The following is an 18,728-nucleotide window of genomic DNA, read 5'->3' as shown; positions in this document are numbered from 1 at the left end:
AATGGCAATCAGGAAGAATATGCTGCCTACACATTACTGGACTAGGCTGGCGGGTAAATTCAAAGGTGTAGCCTCAGAAGGGGAAAGCTTGGACCAGTGATTCATGTCAGAATAAACCTCAAAAGTTCCAAAGAGCACTGTGATGTAAATTAAACAACAGGTTCTTTAGCAGAATAATCTTTGGGTTAATGCCAAGGCATATGAAAGATGGCGTTGAAACAGTTGAGCAGGAAAGCTGGGAACATTGCATGGGCTGATTATTAGTATAAGCAGTTGATATTAAGGATTGTGGTGGGAGATTCAGTTAGTTTGCATAATTTTCCAGGCTGCTTATGAAAATTGTCTGAATATGAAGTATTTTCATCCCATCTGCCCAATTGCTTGACTCCACTACTTAGCTGACAGATGATGCTGAATGCAGTGCACCAACATACCCTGCTGGTCTTCCTCTTCCCCCTGCTGCCCGCCACACTCCGAGGCAGAGTGTGGAAGCTCTGGCTCTGCGTTTCCTTGCACTGCTATCACCAGCAACAGCTGCCGTCTTCAATTGGGAAATCATTCAGCAGGCAGTCGATGGTGATGAAGTCTCCATATCTGCCTGGGATGTACTGTGAAATGCCTCCGAACTGATGCAGACAATAATCTCCCATTTTCAGGAGGTCTGACATTTTCCACTGTGATTCTAGGACCTATGCTGCTTTCCTTTGTATTGGAGAATCCCCTGATATGTATGAGCAACTATGTGTTGTTTACTCTCATGGAGCATGAGAATTCCCCATGCTCCATAACAACTTGCAGTTTGAGGGATGGAAACCTGTCCAATTCATAACAAGTTATTTGTTATTATGCAGACCCCTTGTGAAACCAGTAATGCAGGCAAATCAGAGTGCCTGAAATTAAAGTAAATAAAACTCTTCACAAACATCCAACATTAAAAAATAATTAGGAGCAGGAGTAGACCATGTTTCCATGATTCAATTCCACCGTTCAATAAGATCACTGATAATCTCATTGTAACCTCAACTGTGCAGTCCCATCTACCCATGATAGACTTTAACCGCTTCTGTGTCTACAGTGACCTGGTAATTTCTGACAAAGCAGTGCAGAATATTTTTAAGTCAAAGTGATCATAAAAACGACCCGATGGTGAGGAAAGTGAATGTCAATGTGACCTCTCTTCATGGAGAGAACAGTGCAGGTCTGGAAATGATCTCCAACACAGTCAACCCAATGTAACATTTAAATTGGGCAGCATAGAATCTCAAAGAATAATGCAATCCAATTGCACTTCATAAAATATTTAGAAAACATACAGGGGAAGGCAAAGTGGAATAGTTCTACTAATTAAGTATAATGTTGTGGCAGTGCACAAATCTAGGAACAATAGCAGGAGAATCTGAGGAAAGGCAAAAACATAAATAATGAATTAAAACAGTAGTAATCCATAGTTCCTCTAGTGATGGGGGTTGGGAAATGCAGACATATTAGGAAAATTTGTAAGAAACAGATGTTAGCAATTTAAAATAACCCCAAATTAATTGGCAAAAGATTGTAAACGCAGTTCAATTAAATGACATTTCTACAGTGTACAGTTTTTCTTTCCCACAGGTCATCAAGGGACAATTTGCTACTCGATTGGAGAATGGATTAGGTGAAAAGAAGGATATTCAGGTAAAAGTGACAATGATAGATAATCATTGTGGAAAAAACAATAAAGATCAGAGTAGTAATATGCAGAGCATAGAGTTTAAGCAGCCGAAAATAAAACTTGGGTAAATAATATAAACCATAATGGCAAGCTTCCTCAGTAAAATATCATGATGCAGATTTGAAGCAGTATTCAGCAGAATCTGGGAGAAATATTTTCAATTTAAAATACAATAACTGTCTAAATATTAACGAGACATCGTGGATGAAAAAATAAACTTAAGGAAAACATTGAGGGCATGGGGCTAAGTATACGGGCAAGAGCAAAAAGCGTGGCAGTGCAAAGGATAAAGAGAATAGAATGTCAAATCAATTTGAGTTTATTGTCATGTGCACAAGTACCATGAAGTGAGGAAAATATTCCTTGTAGCAGGATCACATGCATAGACTCAGACAACACGCAATGTATGTGTTATACTTAAATTGTACAAAGATTATAAAAGACTGAAAGGAAAAATATTCTGCGTAGTAAGACACTAGTCCCAGACAACAATTAGATGATGCAAGAAGTGGTTTATTGTGTTCTGTTGCTGAGGTAGGATTCAGGGTTGTTCAGGTTAATTCAAGAACCTGAATGTGCCAAGAAAACAAGTAGGTAGAAGAAGCAGAATTCTAAAACTATACTATGAAGGTAAATAAAACAAAATGGTAACGTTCTCCAGTTGCGAAAGCAAATAAAATCTATGAGTCCAAGAAGGCTTGAGACGGAATAGAGTTACAGTCAGTGGTACCAAAGTATAAAATTATTTAAAATGTTGTTTTGATAGTTGCAAGGACGATGGAACAAGTGAGCAGACATCAGAAGTGAAGATTAGAAACAACATTAGCACATTTAAAATAAATTTTAAAAATCCATGCATTTTGAAAGAAGATTGGAAGAGGTAGTTGAGACACTATATGTGTTTAACAAGAAGTGAAATTGTGCCTCACAATAGTACTTGTCCAAACTTTTACAAACGTTATAAGGTTCAAACCTTTCTAGTGGCCCAAACACAAGCTAAAGTGCTGGGCTGTGATCATGTACCATTTCTATCACATGAAAAGCTTGGGTGATATCACAAAACAGAATGGTTGTTGAACACCCTGTGTAGCAAAGAACTGTCCTCCATTGGTTCCATATTGAAGTCAGGATAGCCTGTTTTCCGCTTATCATGTAGAGAGTGCTATCACTAGAAGTGTGGCGAGGGTTTAAGAAGTTGACACACCACCATATTCTTAAGGGCAATAAATGTCAGCAACATCTGCATCTAGGAATGTGAATAGAAAAAGTCATAATAACAGATTAGGAATAGAAAAGAGAAGGGGTCTCGTGGCCGGGACTAAGAGTTGATGAATTAACACTATTGAATAGGAGCATCCAGTAATCAAGAACATCTTTGTTGGTGCCATCAGAGATTGGTAATGAGGTGTATCAGGAACATCAATGATTGCGAGCTGTGGGGATTAACAGCATCAAGTAGATTGGAGGTTTGAGTGCATTGAGGCTTGGGAGGATGGGAGCTCAGAATTGTCTGGAAAACAAAGATACAGAGAATAGTCAACATGGATTTTCAAAATTACAGTTTTATTTGATGGGGTAATGCAGTCAAAGCAGAACTTTGTAACGCTGTATGAATGAACGCTGGAGTTAGATTAAAAGTACGAGAAGGGTTAGCAGCTGCTTCATTACAGGACATGGAGATTGGGGTTGAAAGCTGCATGATTGAAAGACAGAATGATTGATCTTCAAAGCACCAGTTCTGAGTTTGATGGATTATTGGAGTACAAGGGTATTGGAGTTGAGGCCAGAGATGGAACGTGGATCCACTAACAATCATCTTCATAAGTATTTGGGAAGCTACTTAATTATTCTAGTGCCTTCAGCTGCACTATAGTTTATAGCATAAACCAATGGCTAAATTGGATAATTATTTGTCCGAAACACCAGTGGCTCTAATACCCAGGTTAAGCTACACAAATTTAACAATCAGGTGGCAATCTTATTTTTAGGAATAACGGAGGAATTTGGCAGAACCTCACAGATTTTATGATGGTAACATCAAACTATTGAAGTGTAAGTTAATTTTATTGCTGAGTTAAATCATAATTATTGTTTAATTATATCCTCTGGCACTTTTTGTCAAGTGAATCCATCAGATTATTATTTCAAGCTATGCTGTTAATTTTATATTTTGTTTAAAAAAAATTGTGTACAATATTAGTGCACGTTTCAGTATCATCTGTGCAGTGTATTTTAAACATCTACATTGTCTTTGTTCGGGTCCAAATATGTGATCGTATTGGAGCGCATGTGAAGTTCGTGCATCTTGAACAAAGTAATAGTTCCACAAATTGGTTTTGGCAACAGAGTAGAGATGATATTCAACTAAATTTGACTTGTAGAGATAAATAGGGGCAGTTAAATCTAAACTATCAATATGACACTAACAGAAAGAATACATTCCCAAACAAAATGATAATTTTCACGTTCTGGGTCCACTGAACAAATCAAGCACAATTAAGGGGAAGATAGACACAAAAAGGTGAAGTAACTTAGTGCGTCAGGCATCATCTCGGGAGAAAATGAATAGTTGAGTTACTCCAGCATTTTGTGTCTATCTTCTGTGTAAACCAGCATCTGTAGTTCCTTCCCATACACTTAAGGGGAAGTTAAGAATCATAAAATAGATTTGCTGAACCAAGAGTTTGAAGTCGGTGACAAGAACCTGCAGTATTGACGTAGATCAAATAACATCAACCAAGTCTGAATTCTTAACCACATGATGAAATGATGTTGGAGCTGGATCCTGTACAGACTTCAAGAGGTGAAATGCTAAATATAAGCAAGTAGGACAAAATAACATAATTTTCTTCAAAGCCAGAAACAAACAATCCAAAAATCGATTTGACGACAAAATCGTCATTTTGTCTTATTATGTTTATTATGATGCAATTGAAATGGTTTGGTGTCTGGAAATGAATCGTGGGTCCAAAAACTGGGATACTTCTGCCTTTAGATTATGCAAAAGTGTATCTTGTTATTTTCAACAATAACCAAAAATAGAACTTTAAATAGGGGTTGGTATTTTTTTTTTAAAGTATTTGCCAAAGTACAAAGTTGCAGTTAATTTGGGAAGGAAAAGCTTTATACATTGAAACAATAGGGATGCAAATAAGCAATATACTGTGGATCTTTCAACAAGATGCAAATGCTGATCCTTGAATAAGCACTTGTTATCAAGTTTTAAAACGGTACAATGTTGTGATAATATAGTAAATTGTAATTAAATATACAAGGCATATTTCACCATTTTGACCTATCATATATATATCTTATAAACACAAAGATAGAACACAAAAGACCTGTTAAGATAGGAAAACTGAACACACTGTTTATTACAAAATAACTATTTACTCGGCCATTAGGCTTTCAGATCACAATAGTAACAAATCCAAAGTAGGTCAATAACTTTAATCCAATTGACATAAATAACTGCAATATTGATGATATGGATTCAGCTGGCATGAAATTATTTAACGTATTTTTCAGAATTAATTGTGTTTTAACAATCAAATATCAACTAAATTCCTTGTAATAAGCCTCATATATATATAGATACAGTGCATTCAGAAAGTATTCAGACCCCTTCACTTTTCCCACATTTTGTTACGTTACAGCCTTATTTTAAAATGGATTAAATTCATTTTTTTAAATCATCAATCTGCACACAATACCCCAGAATGAAGAACTGAAAACAGGTGTTGCAGAAATTGTTTAATACCCTTCCCCAGATCTGTGTCCCGACACAATCCTGCCTCGGAGGTCTACGGACAATTCCTTCGTCTTCATGGCTTGGTTTTTGCTCTATATGCACTGTCAACTGTGGGACCTTATATAGACAGGTGTGTGCCTTTCCAAATCATGTCCAATCAATTTAATTTACCACTGGTGGACTCCAATCAAGTTGTAGAAACATTTCAAGGATAATCAATGGAAACAGGATGAACCTTAGCTCAACTTTGAGTGTCATAAGCAAAGGGTCTGAATACTTATGTAAATGTGATATTTCAGTTATTTCTTTTTAATTACTTTGCAAAAATTTCTAAACACCTGTTTTGCTTTTTTATTACGGTGTGTAGATTGATGATATAAATAAATGAATTTAATCCATTTTAGAATAAGGTTGTAACGTAACAAAATGTGGAAAAAGTGAAGGGGTCTGAATACTTTCTGAATGCACTGTAACTAAGAAATGAAAAGTGAATATAACAAATATATCTTAACACTTAAGCATTTGCGGACATTTATATATATAATCTTACCACATGTAGCTCTGATATACAAGAAGACCTGACCCAAGCCATGAAAAACATAGGTCATAGCCAAAAGCATAGGTCATAGCCAAAAACATAGGTCATAGCCAAAAATTAATTACCAATTATTATTCTAACATAAAGTCATTAGTTATTTTTAAAGAGCACACTGACATGTAGCCAATTGTAGTATCAATACGGCTATCTGGATTGAAATTGGGTAAAGTTACACTTAACACAGTGAGTCCTCATCCATTTTTGCTTTGTAGGATTCAGCGACCATTTGAGGCTAATTCAATATAATGCTTTATTTTAATTTCCTATTGTTAAATGAAAGTTGCTCTTAGTCTTGCCATGCCTTCTCTTTAACAGAATAAGATATAAATTAAACAGTATGTCACAATGTAAAATTTACTGTGTACTAAAAGTAGGAAGCACATCAACTCAAAAGGTTGTTACTGTTAAAGGTAAATATGTTTATACTGTAACCATAGCTTCTGTATTGAGCATTTAAATTAAGTCTGATTCATGGTTCTGTTTAGACTTCATAGCTATGATTCAATAAATTCTGAGTAGATATTACTTTTTTTCAAAAGTGTCCATAAAGTAACAGAGTCCAAATAATTCATATGTCTATAGATGAACTACAACTAATAGTTTAGTAAAACACAAAAGTGTTTTATAGTTTAGCTCTCTTTTGAATCTTGAACACTCACTCATAGAAATTCTTATTAGCCACAATGAAGCAAATAGGCAAAAATGAGTTTTTAACATTGAAAAATGTTGTTCAATTATGCCAAGACATGTGGCAGTGATGTTTCATGTGTGGACGCTAACATGTTTCAGGTAATGTTGAAATATTACCTAAAACATGTGTTGTGGGAGAAAAGGGGGAAACCGATTTTCAGTCAATTCCTCAATGGAGAGGCGACTTTTTCCATGTCGCCTCTCCGCCTCCCCTCTTGCAGCCTAACAGCTTGGATTGGAGCGGCCTTTCCTGGAGTCAAGCCCAGAGCTTCAGCAGCGGGCGCAGCGTGGACTTTTCCATCGCGGAGTGGGAGCGAACCCTTGCCGGGGGTCGTCAGAAGGGAGTGCTCCAATCGCTGGCCTGGTGACTTTGGCATCATGGGGCTGTGGTCTGCGGAGCTTCTAGCCGTGGGCGTGGCGTGGACTTGCCATCCGGAGTCTGGGATCCCTTGCTGGGGATCGCCGGAGAAGAGCTCCGACCGCCGGACTGCGGCCTATAACATCCTAAAGCGTCTCCGGTAAGAAAGTGGCCGATTCGGGCACTCCAAGCCACGGAGTGTGTTCGATCGTCCCGAAGTCGGAGTTTCGATCATCCCGACAAGAGGGCCTGTACATCCGGCCGTGCGTAGCGGCGACTACGGCGGGTTTATGGCCCCGCCCACGGATGAACAAAGGAGGAGGACTGACTGAACTTTGTTGCCTTCCACCACAGTGAAGAATGCTTGGTGGATGTGTATGTTAAATTCTATTGTGTATTGTGTGTTCTTTTTTTCAACTATCACTGCTGGCAAATTCATTTCACTGGACCTTAGTTTGTGCATGTGACGAATAAATTTGACTTTGACTTTGAATAAAGTTCCTCAACACCTTAAAGACAAAGGAAATAATAATAGACTTCAGGAAGAATAAAACGGACATGGTACCATTAATTATCAGAGGGGACTGTGTGGAGAGGGTGGCGGATTTCCGCTTCCTGGGAATCCATATTGAGGAGGACCTGACGTGGAGCGTGAACACCTCTGCGCTGCTGAAAAAGGTCCAGCAGAGACTGCACTTCCTGAGGGTGCTCAGGAAGAATAACATCAATCAGAGACTGCTGCTGTCCTTTTATCGGTGCTCCATTGAGAGCATCCTAACATACTGTGTATGCGTGTGGTACACCAGCTGCACAGTGACTCAGAGGAAATCGCTCCAGAGGGCCATTGACAACGCCCAGAGGATTGTCGGCTGCCCTCTCCTTACCTTGGAGGACTTACACAGTTCCCGCTGCATCAAAAAATCTCAGAGTATTATAAAGGCCATTTCCCACCCCGGACACTCCCTGTTTGAACTGTTGCCGTCAGGCAGACGGTACAGATATACAAGGACAAGGACAAACAGACTTAAAAACAGTTTTTACCCCACTGCTATAAAGGCACTAAATGTAGCCGCCAAGGAACGCAGGGGCGATACATACTAAGGGACTGTGGTACACTGTGAAATCGACAGAAGGATGTAGGGTTGGGTGTTTATGCGTGCTATTTTCATGATATTTATTTTAGTTGTTTATCTTTTTTAATATTTTACCTTGTATGTATCGTTAGCTTTTAGAAATGTTTGAATGGTGCACTGACTGGCTGACATTTTTTAATTTTGTTGTACATGGTTCATGTTACAATGACAATAAAGAAACTATTCTATTCTATTCTATTCTATTCTAACTGTGGATGTTGGTTAATACACAAAAAGACAAAGTGCTGGAGTAACTCAGCAAAGGTACACAAAATTGCTGGGGGAACTCAGCGGGTGCAGCAGCATCTATGGAGCGAAGGAAATAGGCGACGTTTCGGGCCGAAACCCTTCTTCAGACGTAACTCAGCAGATCAGTGTGCATTCCTGCAGAGCATTGGTAGGTGATGTTTCGGGTCGGGACCCTTCAGAAGGATCTCGACCCAAAATGTCACCTATCCATGTTATCAGGAGATGCTGCCTGACATACTGAGTTCATTGCCAGCAATTTGTGTTCTTTTAGGTAATGTTGGTTGCAGACAGCAGAGGGAGCTGCTGCCTTCACAGTGATATCTGAACACGAATTGCTTTATATTTCAGAAACATTCCCTTAGTTTCTGTTATAATTTGTGTTGCTCATGGGCCAAGCCCCACATTACAGATGATAGGAATAAAAGAAGGCTGCAATAGTGATCAATTGACTGCAATGTTGGAATATAGACCACTATTAACAACACTTTTAGAAATTGAATTTTGGGAACTTTTGCAACATAATGGGATTATCCGTTTACAAGAACGGAATTGCTAAGAGATGAACTGCATTGGAAGTTTACTCAGGGTCACTAGCAAAACAATGCATGTCTCGTAACATCTAGAGGAACAAAGTTATGCATATGATTTATGAGTTGATATCAATGCCGCTGTGATGATTTTGTCTTTAAAACAATTTTGTACTAGAATTATAATTGGTAATTAATTTTGTCTAAATTTGCATGTTATATGTGGAAAGAAAACTTCAGCGTATGGCACTCTGCTTTTTATTGGAAAAGTGGATGTTATAGTGGCATGGGGGGGGGGGGGCAACGAGAACAAAGAGGGACCATTGGGACTACATTGAACACTTTGTAACTTTGTCGGCACCGATATGTGGCAACTCTTTGCATACTTTGTGTATAGTATGCAAAACAAAGAATTTTGCTTTGACTTGTCACATGTGATAATGAAGTATCAATCACTCATTCATTAAACAAAAGACTCACTTCTCCTCAACATGAATGTACCCACATAGGAGGTACATGAAAAAATGGACAAATACTGATTGTTCACCTGGGTGACAACATAGACTCAATGGGCCAAATGCTGCCCTCCTCTGCTGTAAGTAGACAATTTATTTGGCGTCCTACAGCACTAGGAAAATACAACGGAGTGCTGATGTTTAAAATCACATTTCAACTAGCAGAATTTGTGACTAATCAGAAGCGTAAAATTTGAACGCAAGTATTTCTTCTGATTCTTAATTCTCTGCTTCCATCCACCAACTGAGTTGCTTTGACATATATTGTTAAAACAATGTGTTTGAGTGTACTTCCTGTCCCATTCACTTTTGTAACAATCTACTAGTATATTTTGCTCTTAATTCATTTTTTGAGCTGTTGAGGGTGTGTGACCAGCAAGGGCAGCATTTATCATGAGTTTAGAGGTACAGCGTGGAAACAGACCCTTCGGCCCACCTAGTCCATGCCAACCATCGATCACTAGTTCTATGTTATCCCGCATCCTACCCACTAAGGGCAATTTATAGAAGACAATTAACCTCCATACCTGCACGTCTTAGGAATGTGGGCTGAAACTGGAGCACCGGGAGAAAACCCACAAGGTCACAAGGAGAATGTACAAACTCGACACAGACGGCACCCCTAGTCAGGATCGAACCCGGATCTCCGGTGCTGTTAGGCAGCAGTTCTACCTTTTCACACTAGTTCTATGTTACTCTACTTTCACAACCAATCCCTCCACACGATGGGCACTGAGGCCGATTAACCTTCAAACCCACATTCTTTGCAATGTAGGAGGAAACTGGAGCACCCGGAGGAAACTGACGCGGTCCCAGGGAGAACGTGCAAAGCCCACACTGACAGCACCTGAAGTCAGGATTAAATCAGGGACTCAGCCACTGTGAGGCAGCAGTTCTACCAGCTGCACCACTGTGCCGCCCAAGTTAACCTTATTTGCATTGTGAATTAGTGCAGCATGTACACTCCATAATCCCTCTGAACAAGGTTCGTTCTGTCTCATCACTGGGTGCTGTGTTATGGATAAGTATGTTCCTTCTTTTGATGTTGACAAGTAAATATTACACAAGTCTGCAATTCCTATGTATAGATTGGCACTTAAAAAAAAAGAATAAAGCACATTTCATCATAAACTTATACAAGCTTGGTACGTATATCCTCAGTTTGTTTCTCTCAGGCAGATGCCTAATGCGTGATTAGACATTTTTTTTACAATCCAGTATACTCTAAAATAAAATGAATGTTCTCTCCTGAGTAATTCTGGCTGAAATGTATTACCACTCTAACCTTGTAAAACTGTAACCTTGCAACCAGCATAATAGTAGGTCAGTCTTTTCCTTGATGACTCAAGGTTTGCTATTTAATTTTTTATTTTAACTTCATTAGGTTTGGTATAAAATATTAAAGTCTATTATAAATTGGTGTATGCTGATGAGCAAGTTGCTGCAATAACGCATTCTCCATTATTGAACTACTTTATCCAATAATGATAGTTTTATGGCAACAGGTACAGATCATCGCTAAACTAAAGCTTTGACAGATAGAAAGGCACGGTAATCCATGTAATCCTCTTTATGTTTTACGGCCCTTAAAAAGGCTTAATGAAGACCTTAACTAACAATGATGGCTGTTTGAGAGGAGAAGCGAAAAAAAAAGTTCTGGGCTCCAGATTAAGTGAAATTTATTATGTTGTTTCAGGTTGTTTGCCAGATGTTTCTTAGATGCTTTTCAGGTTGTTTGATCAACAGCGAGCAAGGTCTATTCGAAGATTTAAAAAAAAAAAAAAAATTTAAACGGGCATTGTCAGCATTAAACATTCAATTCTAACATTCAGCAGCAGCCCCTTGAAATGTAACGCAGTCACTGGCAGCTATGTTATTTTTCTTTTTAAAAAGAGGGGATCATTGATGTTTTCTGTAGAATATTTCCATATCCTGCGTGGGCCAGTGTTGGATTGCCACCTGCTATTGCAGTGTCCTCCCCCTCATTTCTCTGGCGCCAGGGCAGTGTGGTCCCTGCAATGTGATTATTTGTGTTAGCAGATAATTTAGCCCAGCAGACACATGTGCCAAAGCTGCCTGTACCTCGTAATAGTCTTCAACAAAAGCTACTTTTATGGCTCCCTTCTCTCTATTTCTTTCCAAATTGCGCTCAGATTTTGTACGAGGAGATTATTTTTGTCTGTTGCTATGAGAGACTGTAATGTTTATGTTGTCTTTAAGGGGATACCAGGTTGATTCAATCATTTCAATAGACTTCTCACATTCTTTTGCATAGAGATTACACTTCCTGTTTAGTTACAATTAGGTGGAAAATAAGTTGATGTTGATTCTACTGCTTTGCTTCTTAGGAAGATATATTACCAGGTAGAGACCTGGGGAGTATTTTGTAATAGGAGCCAATATACATAACTCTAAGGGGGAAAAAATTACAGCTTTCACTTAATATTAGTTCAGTAACTTTATACGAAAAGCCTGCATTTAAAACCATTACGAGTTCATTGTGAAAAGTTAAGTTGGAAAAACATTTAGAATGGAAAGAAAATAAGTTGTGAGATCAACAGGGGCTCACTCAACTGTATTTATTGTTGTAGTTCCAAGCCTTAATTGATTGGTATTCAGAAATATTCCAAAGCTCTACTCCTTAGATATTGACAATTTTTCATATTATTTTCCATTTACCAGCAAATTCTTTTTCTTCCCTCTTGCCAATTTTCGTCTGACATTTGCCTAGCATTTGAAAGGCATCTTGTTTCAGCCGCGTAAAACAGGAAGTTTGCAACAAGATGATAAACCATTTGGTCGCAGGCCTGCTGGTGAGAAATTCGGCAGGAGATAAGACCCGAGGTGCTGTTCATTACAGAAGAGGCTTTGCGTAATTAGAGAGCCTTCCTTGATGTGGATTGTGTGGAGTATGCAAAGAAAGTCAAATGAAATCAGTGCTGGGCTGAGCCAGGGTCCAGAAGGTCACCATGGGAGAGAGATTCAAGAGAGAGAGAGAGAGAGAATGAGTGTCGGGTATGACAAGGAAAGGTTGGGGCTAAACAGTGAGTAGAAGTCAAAGAGTTGGTATCTATGATGACGTTCGGCTGAATGATTGGTTAGGTGATCAGTGTTGTTGTCATCAGCTGGCAATCAGTATCTCCAAGGTTAGGGACCTTCATGGTTGGAGTGGGATCCATGGACAATGGGTAAAGGGATTCATAGTGAGAAGGGGGCACAGGGATTGGGGTCAGCAGATTGTAGGGGGAGATTGATGGGTGGGGTTAGGTTGAGTCAGTAAATGAGTGATCATTCTGGGTGGCTTGGGGTGTGATGGGAACTGCTACCAAGGGTGGTAAGGGTGGTGGGGTCGATGTTTGGGAATTGATAAGTTCATCACTCAAAGGAATGTTACCTGAGTCAGGTGCCCTGCAGCAGAATGGTATCTACACAGGATAACGTGGTGGCATAGCGGTAAAGCTGTTGCCTTACAGCGCCAGAGACCCGGGTTCGATCCTGATGGTGGTGTCTGTATAAAGTTTGTACGTTCTCCTTGTGACCGTGTGGGTTTTCCCCGCATGCTCCAGTTTCCTCCCTCACTCCAAAGACATGCAGGTGTGTAGGTTAATTGACTCCGGTAAAGACTGGAAATTATCCCTAGTGTGTTGGATCGTGCCAGTGTACGAGGATCGCTGATCGGTGTGGACTCAATGGGCCGAAGGGTCTGTTTCCACGCTGTATCTCTAAACTAAACTAAAAGGACAGGTTTTCTGTAAGTAAAGCTAAAACAGGACTTACAAATTCTGTCGAGGTCGCTTCTGTAAGAGTGTCCTGTGGACAATGTAAGTCATTCATGTGTTCCTGTGTGAATCACCAGCACAGCATTAGGCGTGCATTGGAAGCCATCGCGCTTCCCCAGGCCTCACTGTACATTCGCAGGTCAGATGCATGGCCTCAATGTGAAAGGTTGGCCAAGTGTATCGTAATTGCAAACGGCAGGTCAAATTTAATCGAGCTAAGAAAACACCCTTTCCGTCTACACTCAATCATCAAAGTGATAGAATGTGTCATTGAGCCTACTATCAGATAATAGCTCCTCACAAATAAGCTGTCCAGCAGTGTCCTGACTTGGTCAGACTCTGGAGCTAACCACAGCCTTAGATCAAACAGAGCTAAATTTTAGAACTAAGTTCGGAGATAGACTGCCCATGCAAAGTTGAACATCAAGGGTAACATTCCAGTGGTTGGAGTGGAGCCTTCCACACAAGATGACTGTTGTGGTTTTGGAGGTCAGTCATTCCATTCCCAGGGATTTAGCTCTGTTTGGGCTAAGGCTTAATTAGTTCTGTGGTCTGACCCAGTCGGGGCTTTGGCAGGAACTTGTTTGTGAGGAATTATTATTTGATAGTAGGGCCGATGGCATCTTCTGCCACTTTGCTGATGATTGAGTGTAGAGTACTTTTAGGTTTGGGTTTTTTATTGCCGTGTGTACTGAGGTACAGTGAAAAGCTTTGTTTAGCATGCTATCCATTCAGCTTAGATAATACTATACATAAATATAATCATCAAACTCAAGTACAATAGGTAGAGGAAAAGGGAAGATACAGAAAAGTGCAGAATATATCAGCCATGATTGAATGGCAGAGTAGACTTGATGGTCAAGTCTACACACTAGGAATATATCAGCCATGATCACATTGAATGGCAGTGCTGGCTCGAAGGGCCAAATGGCCTACTCTTGCACCTATTTTCTGCGTTTCTAATATGTTTCACAGCAATGCAGCATACCAGTTCCATAGACTAGGTCCAATGTCTGCAATGAGGTACAGGTGAATCGGACAATAGTCTAGCTTGTGGAAGGACGCAGATAACAGAGGGAAATAAGCTATTCCAGAGTCTGGTAGTGTGCAGTTTCAAGCTTCTGTATCTTCTGTCAGATGGACTAATTGGGTGGTTGTTCAGCTCTACGAAATTAGACTTGCCTTTTGTGATCGAGGTTCCGAAGGACTTTCTCAAAGTGTGTCCTCAGACTGACCATGATAAGGTGCCTCATCAATAACCTCACTTCCACCATTAGGTCAGAAGGTAGATGGCACAATGTTTGGTTCACTGTTCCCCTGTGAATGAAAGAGTCCATGCCTGAGTACAGCTAGACTAAATAACATTGGTATGGTATGGTTTATTATTGTCACATATACCAAGGTACAGGTAAAAGCTTTTGTCTGCTTGCTAATCAATCAAATCAGATAATACTAAACATGAATACAATCAAGCCAAACATAAGTGCAACAGACAGAGTGAAGAGAAAAATACCAGAGTGTAGAATATAGTTTCACATCTTTAAGGCATTTGCTGACGAATGGCAAGTATCAATTCCCTCCAAACAATTGCCAGGCCATCTCCAAACAAGAGTTGAATCACTCACCTTGGACATTCAATGGCATTATCATTGCTTAGGATCCCAGCATAAAAATAACCAGACCAGCCACCTAAATGCTGTGGCTATACGAGCAGCTCCGGGGCTGGATGTCCTGTGGCAGAAGACTCGCCTCCACAATGCTCAAGTCAGAAGTGTGATGGAATATTTTGTTCAACTCAAACACTGGAGAAGCCTAACGCCATTGAGGTCAAAATAAAGCACTGAATTGGAACTTCATCCACACCAAACATTCTTTGCTCCCCCACCACTGCCACACTGTGGCTGCAGCGTGTGCCATGGACAAAATGCTCCACAACTATTTGGCTTGGCTACTTCAGCAGTAGTGACCAATCCTGCCAACTCCACCATCATGAAGCAGTGAGGAGCGGTCAGCATAAATGTGGAGGATCCCATCCATGTGACACATCATCCCAAATTGGACAAAGGAAGCCATTTCTAGGTCTATATCTTGGAACTCCCCTCCCTATCCAAACATATTGTGGGTCTACCTCACCAGAAGGACTACATTGGTTCAAGAAGATAATTAACTACTCCTTTTCAAGGCAAACCAGTACGCTATAATAAATGCTGACCTTGCTACCTAAGCCCAAATCCTAAAAGTGAATGTATAAACTTACTGATTTGCCTGTTTTGGTTGAAGTGCCACATATTGAGTTTGATGGAAGATGATAATGTAAAATTAGTTATGTTATGCTTCAGTAGGAAAAAGAAAATTACTATACTTTAGGGATACAGTACGGAAACAGGCCCTTTGGCCCACTGAGTCTGCGCTGGCCAGTGATCACCCTGTACACTAGCACTATCCTACACACTAGGAACAATTTACAATGTTTTAATCAAAGCCTATAAGAGAATTATAGAAGTGTTCAAAATCATGAGAGGAATAGATCAGGTGAACACACATAATCTGAGTAGGGGAAACAAAAACCAGAATACATAGGTTTAAGGCTAGAGGGGGGAAGATTTAATAGGAACCTGAAGGATAACTTTTTTACACAAAGAGTGATGGGTGTATGGAACGCGCTACTGGAGGAGGATGTTGAGACAGGTACGATCATAATGTTTAGAAACATTTAGAAAGGTACATGGACAGGAGAGGTTTAGAGGGATATGGGCCAAATGCAGGGAGGTGGGACTAGTGTAGATGTGGCATCTTGCTCGGTGTGGTCAAGGTGGGCTGATGGACCTGTTTCCGTGTTCTATGACTATTTCTAGTGTAATCAAAATACTAGATATAGCACAGCACAGGGACAGGCTCTTCAACTCACAATGTCTGTGCCAAACATGATGCTAAAATAATCTAACCTCAACTGTCTGCATATGATCCATATTGCTAAATTCACTGCATATCCATGTGCCTGTCTAAAGGCCTCTTAAATGTCACTATTGTATCTGCCTCAACCAGCACCCCTGGCTAGTGTGTTCCAGGCATCCACCACCCTCTGTGTAATAACTTGCCCCGCATATCTCCTTTAAACAATGCCTCTCTCATATTAAAGCCTTGTCTGTGATATTTCCACCCTGGGAAAACTCCCTACCTCAACCTAAGCCTCTCATAATTCTGTATACTTCTATCGGGTCTCCACTCTAACTCTGTTGTTCTCATGAAAATAATTCAAGTTTGTCCTTGTAGCTAATGCCCCTAATCCAGGCAGCCTTCTGGTAGAAGTTTCTGAAACATGGTAGTTTTATGATTAACCGAGCAAACAAAATGGTTTGCGGCCCAAATTGAATGGACAGGAGTCTGGTGCATGAGGTGAGAAATTCATTGAAATATTCTTCTTCTTAAACACTGAGCATTCAGTTTTTATTTGTGTGCCAAGCGGCAGTGCTAATGGATGCATCACGGTGGAGGAATTCTTCCAGCCTGAATCTTGTCACAGCACTGGCTTCCATCCTGCTGAGCTGATTAGCCTCTGCTCTGCCCTAAGATACTGCCTGCGGTGTGGAATAAAGGGACCAGGACCTGACCCCTTGATGCTGTGGAATTTGTTAATCCAGTTGATTGTCATATGACTTGTTAAGATACTCAGTTTTTAACCCTTTAAATTGTGCTTTTACACTGTGCGACATGTCTTCACAGCACATAATGAAGAAATTAACACAGGGAATGAACTCTTCTTTGCAAAACCTTCAGTTAGCATGACAATACACGATTACACGAGTACACTGATCATTGTAACTGTGAAAATATCATAATTTTTTATTTGCAAGGAGTGATAAGAACTTTTTTTGCATAATAACCATATAACATATAACCATATAACAATTACAGCACGGAAACAGGCCATCTCAGCCCTACAAGTCCGTGCCGAACAATTATTTTCCCTTAGTCCCACCTGCCTGCACTCATACCATAACCCTCCATTCCCTTCTCATCCATATGCCTATCCAATTTATTTTTAAATTATACCAACGAACCTGCCTCCACCACTTCCACTGGAAGCTCATTCCACACCGCTACCACTCTCTGAGTAAAGAAGTTCCCCCTCATGTTACCCCTAAACTTCTGTCCCTTAATTCTGAAGTCATGTCCTCTTGTTTGAATCTTCCCTATTCTCAAAGGGAAAAGCTTGTCCACATCAACTCTGTCTATCTCTCTCACCATTTTAAAGACCTCTATCAAGTCCCCCCTTAACCTTCTGCGCTCCAGAGAATAAAGACCTAACTTATTCAACCTTTCTCTGTAACTTAGTTGTTGAAACCCAGGCAACATTCTAGTAAATCTCCTCTGTACCCTCTCTATTTTGTTGACATCCTTCCTATAATTGGGCGACCAAAATTGTACACCATACTCCAGATTTGGTCTCACCAATGCCTTGTACAATTTTAACATTACATCCCAGCTTCTATACTCAATGCTCTGATTTATAAAGGCTAGCATATCAAAAGCTTTCTTTACCACCCTATCTATATGAGATTCCACCTTCAAGGAACTATGCACGGTTATTCCCAGATCCCTCTGTTCAACTGCATTCTTCAATTCCCTACCATTTACCATGTGGATTAACTCCATAATGGAGTTAGTGTGGCCCAATATTGTATTTAGGGTGGCATAGCTGTGCAGCTGGTAGAGCTGCTGCCTCACAGCGCCAGGGATCTGGGTGCGATCCTAACCTTGGGTGCTGTCTGTGTGGAGTTTGCTTGATCTCTCTGTGATCGCTTGGGCTTTCTCCGGATGCTCTAGTTTTCTCCCATGTCCCAAAGATGTGTGGGTTTGTCGGTTTAGTTTAGTTTCGTTCAGTGTAGAGATACAGCACGGATGTAGGCCCTTTGGCCCACCGGGTTGGCGCCGACCAGCATCCCTGCACATTAACACTATCCTACACCCACTAGGGACAATTTTTTACATTTACCAAGCCAATTAACCTACAAACCTGTACATCTTTGGAGTGTGGGGGGAAACCGAAGATCTCTGAGAAGACCCACGCAGAGTCACGGGGAGAATGTACAGACAGCGCCCGTAGTCGGGATCGAACACGGGTGTCTGGCACTGTCATGCAGCAACTGTATCGTGCCGCCCCAGACTCATTGAGACATGAAGTAAAGAACCTGTATGAGAACAATACAGGGGGAGAAGGATTGAAGAGGGAAACAGTCAATGAGGCAAATTACTGAACAAAGTCAATGCACAGTATAAAAAATTGTGTGTCAGTTAATCAGAGAGAATGGAAAGTAAAATGATAAGAAACAAATATGGTGGATGACAAAGAAATTGAATAAAACAAAAAAATATTAAAGGGAAATAATATAGTGACATGCTTTACATCTAGTGTTTGA

Source organism: Amblyraja radiata, chromosome 23 (genome assembly GCF_010909765.2).
Source record: "Amblyraja radiata isolate CabotCenter1 chromosome 23, sAmbRad1.1.pri, whole genome shotgun sequence".
In the NCBI taxonomy this organism is placed as follows: domain Eukaryota; kingdom Metazoa; phylum Chordata; class Chondrichthyes; order Rajiformes; family Rajidae; genus Amblyraja; species Amblyraja radiata.
The sequence above is the reverse complement of the archived record's forward strand: the minus strand, read 5'-3'. Positions refer to the sequence as shown.